A 14765-nucleotide genomic window follows, 5' to 3' on the forward strand; every position below is an offset into this window, starting at 1 on the left:
AGGAGACTGATTAAATTACAGAAAGGCTGATATTGAGAACCTCAACAGCTATTTTAAAAACGTAAACTGGGAGATGGAAAACTCAAACGATTCAAGAGAAATATAACTTATTTTTGGAAATATACAAAACAGGAGTCAGGGAATATGTCCCGAAATATAGACCTAAAGAAGGAAAGAAAGATTGGTTTAATGCAAGATGTGCTAGGGCTAAGGAGAAACTAGATGGAGCATGGAAAAGATGGAGAAGAAACAGAAATCCAGAAAATAAGGAAAACTTCAAAACAGCAAGAAATGAATATGCTAAGGTGAGAAAGGAAGAAGAAAGGAACTACGTATGAAAAGGACATTGTCGAAAAATGTAAGGAACAACCAAAATTGTTCTACAGATTCATAAATGGAAAAATAAGACAAAAAGAAACAATAGAAAGGTTAAAAGGAGAGAATGGAATGGTGGAAGACCCAAAAAGTATGGCAGAACTGTTAAATAGTAAATTTCATGAGGTCTTTACTAAGGAATCCAAATTTGAAAGACCACAGGGTAATAGAGAGACTGTCCATATGAAAGAGGTTAAAGTAACCAAGCTTGAAATAAAAAAGTTGATGACGGAACTAGATGAGGAAAAGGCAATGGGACCGGATGAAGTCTCAGGCAGAATACTGAAAGAATGTAGAGAAGAACTAGCAAATCCTATATACATCATAAAATGCTCAATAGAAAATGGAACAGTGCCAGTGGAGTGGAAAAGAGCTGAGGTGGTTCCCATATATAAGAGCAGAAGGAAGGAAGAACATTTAAATTACAGACCGGTATCACTAACTAGTGTAATATGCAAGATGTGTGAAAAAGTAATAAAGAAGCAATGGATTGAGTTTCTTGAAGACAACAAATTATTATCAAATAGCCAATTAGAAAAGGTCGGTCATGTGTAACAAATTTATTGAATTTCTACTCTAGAATAGTTGATAAAGTACAAGAGAGAGGGGGATAGGCTGACTGTATTTATTTAGATTTAAAAAATGCGTTTGATAAAGTGCCACATGAAAGATTACTATGGAAGTTAAAAGGAAGCACATTGAGATGGATGAAAAATTACTTGAGGGGGAGAGAAATAAGGACGATAGTTAAAGATATGAAGTCCAAGTGGAGAACAGTAGACAGCGGAGTGCCACAGGGGTCAGTATTAGCGCCAAAACTTTTTCTCGTATATATAAATGGCATGCCAGAGGGAGTGAACAGCTACATAAATCTGTTTGTGGATTATGCGAAACTGTGCAGAGTCATTAAATAAAAAGAGGATTGTGAAATACTACAGGAAGACTTAAAACAAGATCTGGAAATGGAGTAAAAAAATGGGAGATAGAATTCAATGTGGACAAAAGCCATGTCATGGAAATGGGAAAAAGTGAAAGACGACCAGTGGGAATCTATAAGATGGGAGATAGAGTAGAACTAGAAAAAGGAAAAAAGGAAAAGGACTTGGGAGTGACAATGGAAGAAAACAATCAACCGGTAAGCCATATTGATAGAATTTTCAGAGAGACGTATAATTTGCTAAGAAATATTGGATTAGCATTTCACTACATGGACAAAGAAATTATGAAGAAATTGATAAGTACTAAAATAAGACCTAGATTGAAATATGCAGGAGTTGTGTGGACTCCCCATAAAAAGAAACACATAAGGAAATTGAAGAGACTACAAAAAATGGTTACAGGAATGGTTCCAGAATTTAAAGGGATGACATATGAGGAGAGACTAAAAGCTATGGATCTACCAACCCTGGAACAGAGAAGAGATAGAGGGGATCTGATTAACGGAATGGATCAAGTGGATAATGAGAAACTAATCCTTAGAGAAGAATATGACATTAGAAGCACAAGATTGCATAGTAAGAAAATGAGGAAGGGAAGATGTCTGAGATGTTAAAAAATTTAGTTTCCTGCAAAGATGTGTTGAGACTTGGAACAGTTTGAGTGAAGAAGTGGTGTCAGCAAAGAGTATACATAGTTTTAAAGAAAAATTGGATATGTGTAGATATGGAGATGGGGCCACACAAGCATAAAGCCCAGGCCCTGTAAAACTACAACTAGGTAAATACACACACACACACACACACACACACACACACACACACACACACACACACACACACACACACACACACACACACACACACACACTTTCAAGAGACAAATTGGATGAAATTCAAGAGTGCTAAGGGAGCAAATGAAAAGTGGAAGGAATTTATAAAAATATACAAAGAAGGTGAGAAAAAATTTGTACCAATAAGACAACATAGAGAAGTTGGAAAGCAGGACTGGTTTAACGATAGATGTGAAAAGGCTAGAACAAGAAAAGAGGATGCATGGAAGAGGTGGAGAAGGAAAAGACGGATTAAGCAGTGGGAAAGTTACAAAAGAGCAAGAAATGAATATGTGTTGATTAGAAGAGAAGAAAGAAAGAAACAAGAAAAGGATATAATTGATAAATGTAAAGACCAACCAAGGCTTTTTACAGACATGTGAACAACAACATCAAAAATAGAGAAAGTATTGAAAGTTTAGAAGTAAATGGAGTATGCAGTGAAGATCCCAGGAAATGGCAGAGGCTATGAATGGATGCTTTCGGAAGGTATTCACAAAGGAGACTGCTTTTGACAAACCACTGGTAATGGAACAGAAAGGGATTATGAAGGAGTTTCAAGTAACTGTGGAGGAGATCAAGAATATGATGGGGAGTTTAGAAGTGAGAAAAGCTGTGGGACCTGATGGGGTATCAGGATGGATTTTAAGAGAATGCAGGGAGCAACTGGCAGAAAAAGTTTGTGAAGTAATTGATGCCTCATTAAGGGAAGGTGTAGTGCCCCAAGACTGGAAAAGAGCTAACATTGTCCCAATCTATAAATCAGGTAACAAGAGAGACCCATTGAACTATAGACCAGTGTCACTTACAAGTGTGGTAGCTAAGATGTGTGAGAGGGTGGTGAAGAATAGATGGACAGACTTCTTGGAGAAAAATGACATACTTTGTGAGTGTCAATTTGGTTTTAGAAAAGGGCGTTCATGCACGACAAACCTGATATGTTACTATTCGAGGGTGATAGATGTAATACAGGAAAGAGATGGTTGGGCTGATGGAATATATCTGGATTTAAAAAAGGCCTTTGATAAGGTACCACACCGGAGACTGATCTGGAAACTTGAAATGGTAGGAGGAGTGCATGGCAGTTTACTAAAATGGATGGAAGACTTTTGGTAGGAAGAGAAATGAGAACAATAATTAAGGACAGACCATCAGAATGGGGCTTGGTGGAGAGTGGAGTTCCACAGGGATCAGTGTTGGCACCAGTAATGTTCGCGGTCTACATAAATGACATGGTGGATGGGGTGTCCAGTTATGTGAGCCTATTTGCAGACGATGCAAAATTGTTAAGAAAAGTGAGATGTGACAAAGATTGCGAACTACTCCAGGAAGACTTGGACAGAATATGGAAATGGAGCTGTACATGGCAAATGGAGTTCAACACGACAAAATGCAAGAAAATAGAGTTTGGCAAGAGTGAAAGAAGAATCAGGAGTATGTACAAGATAGGAAATGAAGACATAAAACCAGTCATGAAGAAAAAGACCTTGGGGTGACAATTACCAATGACCTATCGCCAGAGAGACATATAAACAAAATAATTGGAGAAGTATTGAACTTATTGAGGAACATAAGAGTGGCGTTCGTATATTTAGATGAAGAAATGATGAAGAAAATAATTACTGCAATGATAAGACCGAGGCTTGAATATGCAACAATACAGTGGGCTCGAACTTAAAGAAACACATAAGGAAACTAGAGAAAGTACAGAGGGCTGCAACAAAAATGGTGCCTGACTTAAGAGATTTGACTTATGAAGACAGACTGAAAAGAATGCAACTTCCAACCCTGGAAAACAGAAGAGAAAGGGAGACCTGATAGCAATATACAGAGTGATGATTGGCATGGAAAAAATGGATAGGGAAGATCTGTGTATGTGGAATGAAAGAATGTCGAGAGGGCATGGGAAAAAACTAAAATGGCCACTTATAGGAGAGATGTGAAAAAATATAGCTTCCCTCATAGAAGGGTGGAAGCATGGAATAGTTTAGACGTGGAAGTGGTCAACGCAAGGAATATTCATGATTTTAAGAAAAAGCTGGACATTAATAGATATGGAGACGGGACAACACGAGCATAGCTCTTTTCCCGTATGTTACAATTAGGTAAATACACACATATATAAGTATATGGCAAAAAATTATTTTGAAGAATAAAGGCACACACAATGAAGTGCTAATCACAAACAGAAACAAAATCAGAAAAGATTGTCAAAACTTGAAACAAATTCAGAAATGATTCTCAGAACTTAAGATAGGTACCTTGAAACCTTCCTCTTGAAAGAGTTTGAAAAGAAGGAAATCTAAAAGCAGGCAGAATCCTAGAGTTTACCTGAAGAGGAAGTGAATTATTGAGAATACTAATATAACTTTTACATGAGATGTGTAGAACAGGGGTAAGTTTAAAGATGGAAATCTTGTGCAGCGAGGCTGTGTGCAGAGAGGAGCCATGCAGTTAACAAGATCAGAAAAGCAATTAGCATAAAAATAACAACTGAAGATAGAAAGATACAAAACATTGCAGAAGAGAGAGAGAGAGAGAGAGAGAGAGAGAGAGAGAGAGAGAGAGAGAGAGAGAGAGAGATGAAAGCAGCTAGTCAGATGAGTGGAGTTGGCAAGATGAAATACTTTTGATTCTATCGTATCTATAAGTAATGTGTCCAATAGACCAATACAAATGAAGCATATTTCACTAATATTGACTAATAAGGCCCCAGTGCAGGTAACTCTCGATTTACGCATGTTTGATTTATGCGTTTTTGTTACGACCGAAAAAATATTATAATTAATTTAATTTGCGTGATCGGTTTGCTTATACGCGATTTGGCCCAACCGCATTTTCAAACTGAGCGCCAGACGCAATTTCGCAATTTTAAACTGCGCACCACAGAGTTCCGCAGCTGGCTGATAGGTGGGAACTCCGCTCTTCTCGTGCTTCATTTGCAGTCTGCCAGCACTGAGTACAGACGGAATCTCTTCAATCTGCCTATAATTCACCAAGATCTTCTTCTGCATGTGGGGTTATTTTTGATAAGTGGATTTTTGATAAAGTGGTAAAGCTGAGGAAGATGATGACTGACTGTGGTGAGTGGTGAAGGCAGTGATGCAGTAAGTGTTGTTTACGTATTCTTTGTTTTGTTGTTTTCTCTTATTTTTTGCTTTCTGTTATTTCTTGCTTTTCCCTTTACTTTAAATACACTTCTAATATTTAGAAAGGTAAATAATAAAAACATGTTCATTTAGCCAAATAGAGTATTTTGTACAATTTTTTTCTGGACCACATCCCACATCCTCCCTATTATCTATTGTTTCTAATGAGAATTACAAGATTGTTTTACGCCAATTTTGATATAAGCGATGCCTCTTGGAACGCATCTATCGTGTAAATCGAGAGTTACCTGTATTGAGTTAGCAGCTGCGGGGTGGGGAGGGAGAAAACTGGTTGACAGAAACAACTCAAAACACAACTTCAATGGAGCAGTCTTAGCTAGAGATATGTGAAGTTTCCAGTTTAGATTACAAAAGACCAAGGATGTTCACTCAAGAAGGGATAGTTATCAGGAAGATTATGTTAAAATGATAGATGGAGGAATTAAATTTGAGGCATTGAATACTAAATTTGCTCTGTTCAAATCAGAAATTGCACAGATCAGATGTCAAATATTCTGTGGTTTCCATAATAAGGTTTGAAAGGTTTAGAATGAAAGAAAGAGTGAGGAATATATGCCTCCATGACAGATGCTATCACCTCCATTATGCACTTAGCACAAATAAACAGGTTTCTGACACAGCACTACAAGGAAAATCAGAATAATACTTCCTTAGATCCACCAAATAGCAGCAGCAAAACACCAAAGGTACTTCTGCTTTGGGGAATCTAGAGGAATAATCAGTTATAGGACAAGCTACAGATAGAGGATTGTGATCAGACGACCCCAATGGAAATGATAATGACTGCATAAGCAGGATTGAAAGTTGGGAAAAGGTTAAGATTATTGCACACATCTCCCAACAGTCTCTGATATGACTAGATTGTAACACTAATTACTCTAGGTCATGGAAGATAGCAATGCTAAAGGTTAACTCACAAAGAACTCAATCTGGAATTCATGGAACAAGTATTCATTACTAATATTCAACCTATTATTGACTTTAGTAATGTTCTGTGGAACAAGGGATATATTGATGATCTCCAACTTTTGGAATTTGTGTAGAGACAGTGGGCAAAAGAGATCTATGGGATGCCTTATTCATTATATGCTAAGCGCTTATATACACTAGATTTATATTCAATTACAACAGGACTATTCTGAGCTTTGAAAGATTACGAATGGCCACTGTCCTCACCTGGTTCATCGGTTCAGGAAGGCAGATAATGATAGCACTAGGGGCCATGGTAAAAAGATATTCAAACCTCACCACCACACTGATGTAAGAGCCCACTCCTTCTCAGAGTTGGAATTTTCTTCCTGAGGAAATTGTTTCAGCCCCTTCTTTGACATCTCTTAAGCATAGGCTGAGTGAATTCTTGGGTGACAATCTTTTTGAGTATTTCTAGCTGTTTGTGTTGTGAAATTACTTTGCATCCTGATTAGCCACCCTTTCCTAAAACATTTGTCAGTCCTTCTCCTTGTATTTCTGGACGGAGAATGCAAATGATACTTATGAGAGACAAAACCCTCATCATGATTAGAAATCATGATGAGGGTTTTGTAAAAGGAGAGGAAAGCCAAAACTAATGGTGAACTCTCCAAGAATGAAGTCTACAAAAAGGAAAGACTCAAGATGGGCTCTGCTTTGGAAGTTAAGTAATCAGAGACCTTTTCTATAGTAAGAGATAGATGAGATATATACAGCACAGATCAATTTAATTTGAGAATGGCTGTAGTCATTGCCAGACAGTGGAAATTTTGGAAATTTTGGAAAATTCGAGAGGGGTCAAGAAAACAAGGTTGGTCATTGCACAAAGACGCAACATCCAGCTTTGGATTGAAAATGAGAAACATGAGTGATGTGGTTTCCACACCAGTTAGTTTTATGACTTGGAATCTTTCAAGACATTTATAGTAATTTGATAATTTTGATGGGAACTGGCATGTGGGGCATATGAACGGGTCTTTTTTTTCTTTATACATAATATATATATATATATATATATATATATATATATATATATATATATATATATATATATATATATATATATATATATATATATAATTTTTTTTTGTTTTTTGTCAACCTTAGCCAGTGATCCTCTTACATAAACAGACTTACAACTAGGAAATATGCTGCTGTCTATATCAGTACATGCCAATAGCTGGAAAATACTTAAGTGGACAACAGGCAAGTAACATAACATAAATAATAGGATAACAAAGGGCCACCAGGGCCCATCTATGTTATCCTGTATCAGTCGCACAGCGATCTCGTCATCAGTACTTAGATACAAGATAAAGTACTGCTGACAAGTTATGATACTGCAGAGTTGATGCACACTGAAGTATAGTATTTGGAAGAAAATCCAGTGAATAACACATCAACATAAGAAAAACAATAGATACTAGATATATTGTTAAAGTAACAATGCTATTACATTTTCCAAGAGTGCAACTTTGACACAAATGACAAAGCACAGTATTAGAAGCCTTGAATTAGCTAGAGATGAGTGTGGAGTTCGTTAATAAATAAACGTTACCAGTTATTTTTACAACTGATCTTTGTCGGTTTGCTGCATTTATAATAATAAATTATGTCTGAAACTCAAAACCCCCTTATGAGTTTAATTTCTAATAAGCACAAGTTTCACAAGTTCAAACATAATTTTGAAACAATGCTAACAGCAATATAAACATTTAGAGAGCACCTCAAACTTTAAATATGTCACAAATTTCTTTGAGTTGTTCAGCACCACCGTCTACTGTCACTGTAATATGTATCTGTCTATTACCACTTGGCAGTCAGAGTTTTGTAACTATCGCTGTATCATCTACATTATCATACCTTGAACTTCAATAAACTAGTAGTGACAATATTAAACAATTTAAATGAAGGAAAACACTAAAGATACACTCAATACCAGTTCTACATGAGAGATGATAATCTCTAACACATTCATGAACAACTAGTGGATCTTAAGCACATTCCACACAATACTTACTATACAAATCTAAATCAAAGTCAATATACATTACTAAAACCAAGCTGTTTCCCCGGGTTTTCCAAAGCAAGACCTGCCGCTAGGAATTAATGGTTCCTTATAGTTTCAAAGAGATATTAGAGAGATCACATGTGAGCCACCATAAACGCTCACCTAGCATTCTGTATTTCCCAAGCCATGAATTTTCCCGCCGCGACCTGCCATTTTCTGCTCCTTGCGTCTACACCCACGCTCCTCATTGCCTCGATTCACCTTCTTCCGTGACTAGTCCTCTATTTCCACATAGCTCAGGTTAAAATATGTACATTAGCATGTCACAAAACTTCACGTCCACTTACTTGGATTCACCGGAACCTTTACACAACAGAATTCATCTCACCTGAAAACTCGCAGACAACGCCGGCCATGAGCGTTGTGTGATAAGTGATGGCGGTTCTGCGGAATTTAAGATTATTTACTTTATTTTGTAACATTCTCTATATTCATAAATTTATATGAAAAAAACTTCATAAAATATTTAAGAAACACTCAGAACTATGTTGTTTTATAGTTGAACATTTCTGTTATATATATTTTTTTTCAATTTTACTGGTTCTTAGAAAATCAAATGTTTTCTACTGTAATTTCATCAACAAAAGGGTTTTATACACCTATTGCAGTATGAACAGTTGTTGGTCGTTAGATATATACCAACATAATCTAAGTAATGATATGATTCCATGAAGACACAAAATAATATCTATCACCAATGCTCAGCTTGAAAACTGTTGTCAGCCTTTTACCAAGGTAGGTGTAGAAATGTCATTAACCTGCATGTAGAATATAGTAAGAATACCCTTGAAAACCTGTGCGTCACTCTATATCATGTAGAACCTTTTGAGAGTAGCAATACAGTTAATTTGTCATTGAAGCGGAATAAAATCTTAAAACCACATGTCGTTTCAACTACGTAGGTTTTTTATTGTTTAACTGTCTGTGCATGGACTAGGTACAGACATTGAATTCCTCGCCTGAAGCATGGGAAAGAGATCGTTAATGCCCATTGTCCACTGTCCAGTAAGACCTTGAATTTCTACCAGCCTATGGCTTGGCTAAAGACAACAGGATTGGATCACTGCTGACAGATTAAGCACGGCTTGCATTTTTTTCTTTTAATGGAAGAGAGAAAGCTAGCCTAGGACAACACTTGATTGCTAGTTCCCTAAAAGAATAACAGAGTTAGCCAAAAGTCTGGGACAAATGCCTTGAAACCTCCCTCTTAAAAGAAGTCAAGTCGTAGGAAGATGGAAACGCAGGAGTAGACTTACAGTTACCAGAGAAAGTTATGAATGATTGAGAATACTGGTTAACTCTTGCATTATTAAAGGCGGGTTCACACGTGTCAATATACGACCAGAATTAAGTCACTAGAAGTATCGACTGAACGCCCTTCTAGTCGAAACATGTTCACACATAGCGATTAGCGACTGGGAAGTATCGGGTGGCTGAAGTGAGTGTAAACAAACAGCTACTCAACATATGATGTCTTCCTCTGGTAACGATGACGATGGCGATCAAATTAAATCATCACAAATATTCAATCCTCACCTCCAACAACACCCTGCATAAAGGGAAGCAGTCATCGGAGAGTGGCAGCTATCTCATCGAACGCCTATTTGTACAAGTTTTTTTTTTTTTTTTTTGCTGTAGAATTCACTTTTAGGGTCTGAAATGTAATCTTTTTCCCTTATCAACTTCAGAATTGTTCTCCTCTACATGCTGGTCCTGTTTTGCGATTGGAAAACCGATATTCAACTTGCAATTTCAGTCGCAAATTGACACGTGTGAACATGCCTTTAGAGAGTTGGACAGAATAGGGGTGAGAGGAAGAAGAAAGCCTTGTGCAGTGAGGCCGCAGGAGGAGGGGAGATATGCAATTAGCAAGATCAGCTAGAAGACCAGTTAACATGAAAATAGCAATAAAAGATAGCAAGGGATGTAACATTCCGGCGGTGAGAAAGAGGCTGAATAAGAGTCAGTCATAAGAGGGGAGCTGATGAGACGAAAAGTTTTTTGATTCTAGCCCATCTAATAAAACTGTCTGAGTGGAACCTCCCCCAAACATGCGAAGAGTAGCTATTCCATTCAAGAACGGATAAGGCCCTGATACAGTTAGCTACAGTTGGAGGGGCGAGAAAACTGGTGGAGACGCTTTAGAACGCCTAACTTCACAGAAGCAGTTGCAAGAGATAAGAAGTTTAGTTTCCGGTTTAGATTATAAATAAAGGACAGAACGTGGATAATCAATGTAGAAGATAGGGACAGCTGAGTTGGGGATAGTTGTCTGGAGGGTTCCATCGAGTTGATAGATGGAGGAATTGAGCTTTCGAGGCCTTGAACACTACTAAGTTTTCTCTGCCCAAATCAGAAATCTTATAAAGATCAAACAAAAGTCAGGCGTTCTGTGGCGTCCCTGCGTGATCTGTTGGCTTCATGAAGGGTTGGTCGTCTCTAAAATGACGTGGAAAGATGTACGGTGAAATTTTCAGGGTAAGATTGATTGATTGATTGATACATTTATTGTTGAATTAATGAATAATTACAACAAAGGAGGAGGATGGGCCTTGCCACCCACCCCCTGGGCTTCAGGGTAAGAGTGGATAGGACAAGAAGCTTGGTTAAGATCACTATTATATTTCACTAATGAATAATAGAAAGAGAGCGGTTAACAGTACAGAACCCATGAGGAACACCATTGTTAAAAAATTTAAGAGAAAAACAGTGGCCGTCTATCCACAGCAGCAATAGAACGGTCGGAAAGGAAACTTGAGATAAAGTTGCAGAGGGAAGGATAGAAACCATAGGAGGACAATTTTGATCAAAGTTTTGTGTCAGACTCTATCAAAGATTTTGATATGTCTAATGCAACAACAAAAGTTTCACCGAAATCACTAAAAGAGAATGACCAAAATTCAGTAAGGATATCCAGAAGATCACCAATGGAGCGACCCTGACGGAAGCCATTCTGGCGATCAAACAAGAGATTGTGAAGTGACAGATGTTTGAGAATCTTTGTATTGAGGATAGATAAAAAAAAATTAGACAAGCAAGAGATTAAAGCTGTAAGGCGGTAGTTTGAGGGATTAGAACGGTCACTCTTTTTAGGAACAGGCTGAATGTAGGCAAAGATCCAGCATGAAGAAAAAGTAGAAGTCAATAGACAGTTAAAAGAGTTTGGCTAGGCAAGGCACAAGCACGGAAGCACAGTTTTTGAGAACGCTAGGAGGGACCCCATCAGGTCCATTAGCATTTCGAGGGCTTAGGCCAGCGAGGGCATGGAAAACATCCTTACGAAGAATCTTAATTGAAGGCATGAAATAGCCAGAAGGAGAAGGAGAGGGAGGGACAAGTCCAGAATCAACCAAGGTGAAGTTGCTACCAAAGATTTGAGAGGAGAGTTTAGCTTTAGAGACACATGAGATGGTAGTGGTGTCATCAGAATGAAATAAAGGAGGGAAAGATGAAGAAGTAAAGTTATTGGAAATGTTTTTTGACTAAATGTCAAAAGTCTCGAAGGGAGTTGGAGTTTGAAAGATTTTGACATTTTTTGTTTATAAAAAAGTGTTTGGTAAGTTGAAGAACAGACTTGGCATGTTTCCGGGTAGAAATGTAAAGTGCATGAGATTCAGGTGATGGAAGGCTCAAGTAATTTTCGTGGGCAACCTTTCTATCATGTATAACACGCGAACAAGCTGTGTTAAACTAAGATCTAGAAGGTCTAGAATGAGAAAAAGCATGAGTACGCCTCCATGCTAGACACTATTATCTCTGTTAGGCGTTCAGCACACAGAGATGGTTCCCTGACATGGAAATAGTAATATCATTCCAGGGAAAATCAGCATAATACCTCCTCAGGTCTACCCCCGTCAAAAAAAAATAAATAAATAAATAAAAAAATAAAATAGACAGGCAAAACGCCAGAGGCACCTCTGATTTGGGGGATCCTGAGGACGGATTGGAGAAATAGGACAGATATGAAGTCGTGATCGGAGGAGCCCAACGAAGAAGACAGAGTAACAGCATAAGCAGAAGAATTAGAGGTAAGAAAAAAATCAAGAATGTTGGGTGTATCTCCAAGACGGTCAGGAATACGAGCAGGGTGTTGCACCAGTTGCTCTAGGTCATGGATGATAGCAAAGTTGAAGGCTAGTTCACCAGGATGGTCAATGAAGGGAGAGGAAAGCCAAAGCTGGTGGTGAACATTGAAATCTCCAAGGATGCATGGAGATCTCCATGAAAGGATAGAGACAGAATGTGCTCCAATTTAGATGTTAAACAGTCAAAGAATTTACTATAGTTAGAGGAGATAGGAGAGAGATAGAAAGCATAAATAGATTTAGTTAGAGTGACTACTGAGTCGAATCCAGATGGTGGAAAACTCGGAAGATTCAAGAACGTGGGCACGAGAGCAAGATCCAGCTTTAGAACGAAAAGGAGGATAGAGAAAGCATGAGGGAACAGAGAAGGGGCTACTGTCAGTTGCCTCAGACAGCTGTGCTTCGGTTAGGAAAAGTAGATGAGGTTTAATAGAGGAGAGGTGGTGTTTTACAGATTGAAAATTAGGTCTAAGACAGCGAATGTTACAGATGTTAATGAAGGAAAAGTTAAGGGAGATGTCAAGACGTTTGGGTTGTAACCGAGAGAGCAGTCCAACCTGGATATATTTATGGTCCCCTCCCCAGAAGGGGACTCTGAGGCTGGGTTGGGAGTCGCCTTTTTTTTTTTTTTTTTTTTTTTGAGTGAAGGGTGTGTGTGTAGTAAGTGCTTGTAGTATTGTGTTAGGAGGAGCGTTGTCTTTAGAGGGCAGGCTGTGATTGCTCTCTTGAGTTGTTAGACATAAAGGGAAATGTTCAGCGAGATCACAACAAGCTTTGCTAATGAGTTAACATAACATAACATAAATAATAGGATAACAAAGGGCCACCAGGGCCCATCTAGGTTATCCTGTATCAGTCGCACAGCGACCTCGTCATCAGTACTTAAAGATACACTTACAAGTACACAATACATTATATACTAATTCTAAATATTTGGCCCATTAACAGGGCTAAGTCCTGCAGCGAATTCCTCTACAATCTGAGATCCCCATACATGGGGATCATGTCTTGTTTAATTATAGTAAATTTCTTATAAAAACTATCATGCAGCGCTATACATAATTATAAATCTAATAAATTTAAGTGCTTATCTAATCTGTTTTTAAACATTGTCAAACTAGTGATATTTACAACCCTCTCTGGCAATGCATTCCAGAAGTCTACCACCCTATGACTAAAGAAATATTTTCTTAAATTTAACCTGCAGCCTTGCTTTCTAATCTTCCTGCCATGATTTCTAGTCCTACTTCCCTCCTCTAAGGTAAAGAAAGATCTCACATTTATGTAGTTTGTGTCTGAGAACATTTTAAATAACTCTATCATATCCTCTCTTATACATCTCTCAAATGAAAACATGTTTAATTCCTTTAATCTATCTCTATACCCAGGCACTTTAATGCTTGTATCATCCTAGTTGCTCTTCTCTGAACTGCTTCTAACATGTTGATATCCTGCCTATAATGGGGTGACCAGGCCTGTATGCAATACTTTAAATGGGGCTAACATAGGAATTATATAAGCTATGCACCACTTCCTTACTTTTATAACTAACATTTCTATTTATAAAACTCAGGATCCTATTTGCCCTATTTCTTGCTTCTAAACATTGCTTTGAAAATTTCATAGTCCTGTCTATCACTACTCCTAAATCCTTTCCTTCCTCTGCTGCCTCTAGCCAATATCCCTCCATTTCATAGCTAAAGTTTGTGTTGTCTTTACCTAAATGCATAACCTGACACTTTTTTAGAATTAAACTCCATCTGCCACCTGTCTGCCCATGCTATCAGCCTGTCCAGGTCTCGTTGTATTCTGTAATTGTCCTTTTCACCCTGTATTGCACATGCTATCTTAGTATCATCTGCAAACTTTGATACTTTGCTACTAATTCCTATATCTAAATCGTTAATGTACACCAAGAAAAGAAGAGGTCCTAGCACTGATCCTTGGGGTACCCCACTAACCACTTCCTTCCACTCAGACATTGCCCCATTTAATACTACTCTCTGTTTCCTATCAGAAAGCCATTCACTAATCCAATCAACTAACCTTCCCCTATCCCATGTAGTCTCAATTTGTACACTAGCCTCCTATGCGGTACCTTATCAAACGCCTTGCTAAAATCTAGATATATAACATCTATGCTATTTCCATCATCTAACTCCTTGGTAATATATTCTAAGATATCGAGCAAATTTGTAAGACAGGATCTCCCTGATCTAAAGCCATGTTGGGTATCTCTAATTAATCTATTCTCATTTAAATGCTCCCAAATACTACCCTTAATGATTTTCTCTAGTATCTTACATACTATTCTAGTTAAACTGATC

This window comes from Portunus trituberculatus, chromosome 14, assembly GCF_017591435.1.
Source record: "Portunus trituberculatus isolate SZX2019 chromosome 14, ASM1759143v1, whole genome shotgun sequence".
NCBI lineage: Eukaryota > Metazoa > Arthropoda > Malacostraca > Decapoda > Portunidae > Portunus > Portunus trituberculatus.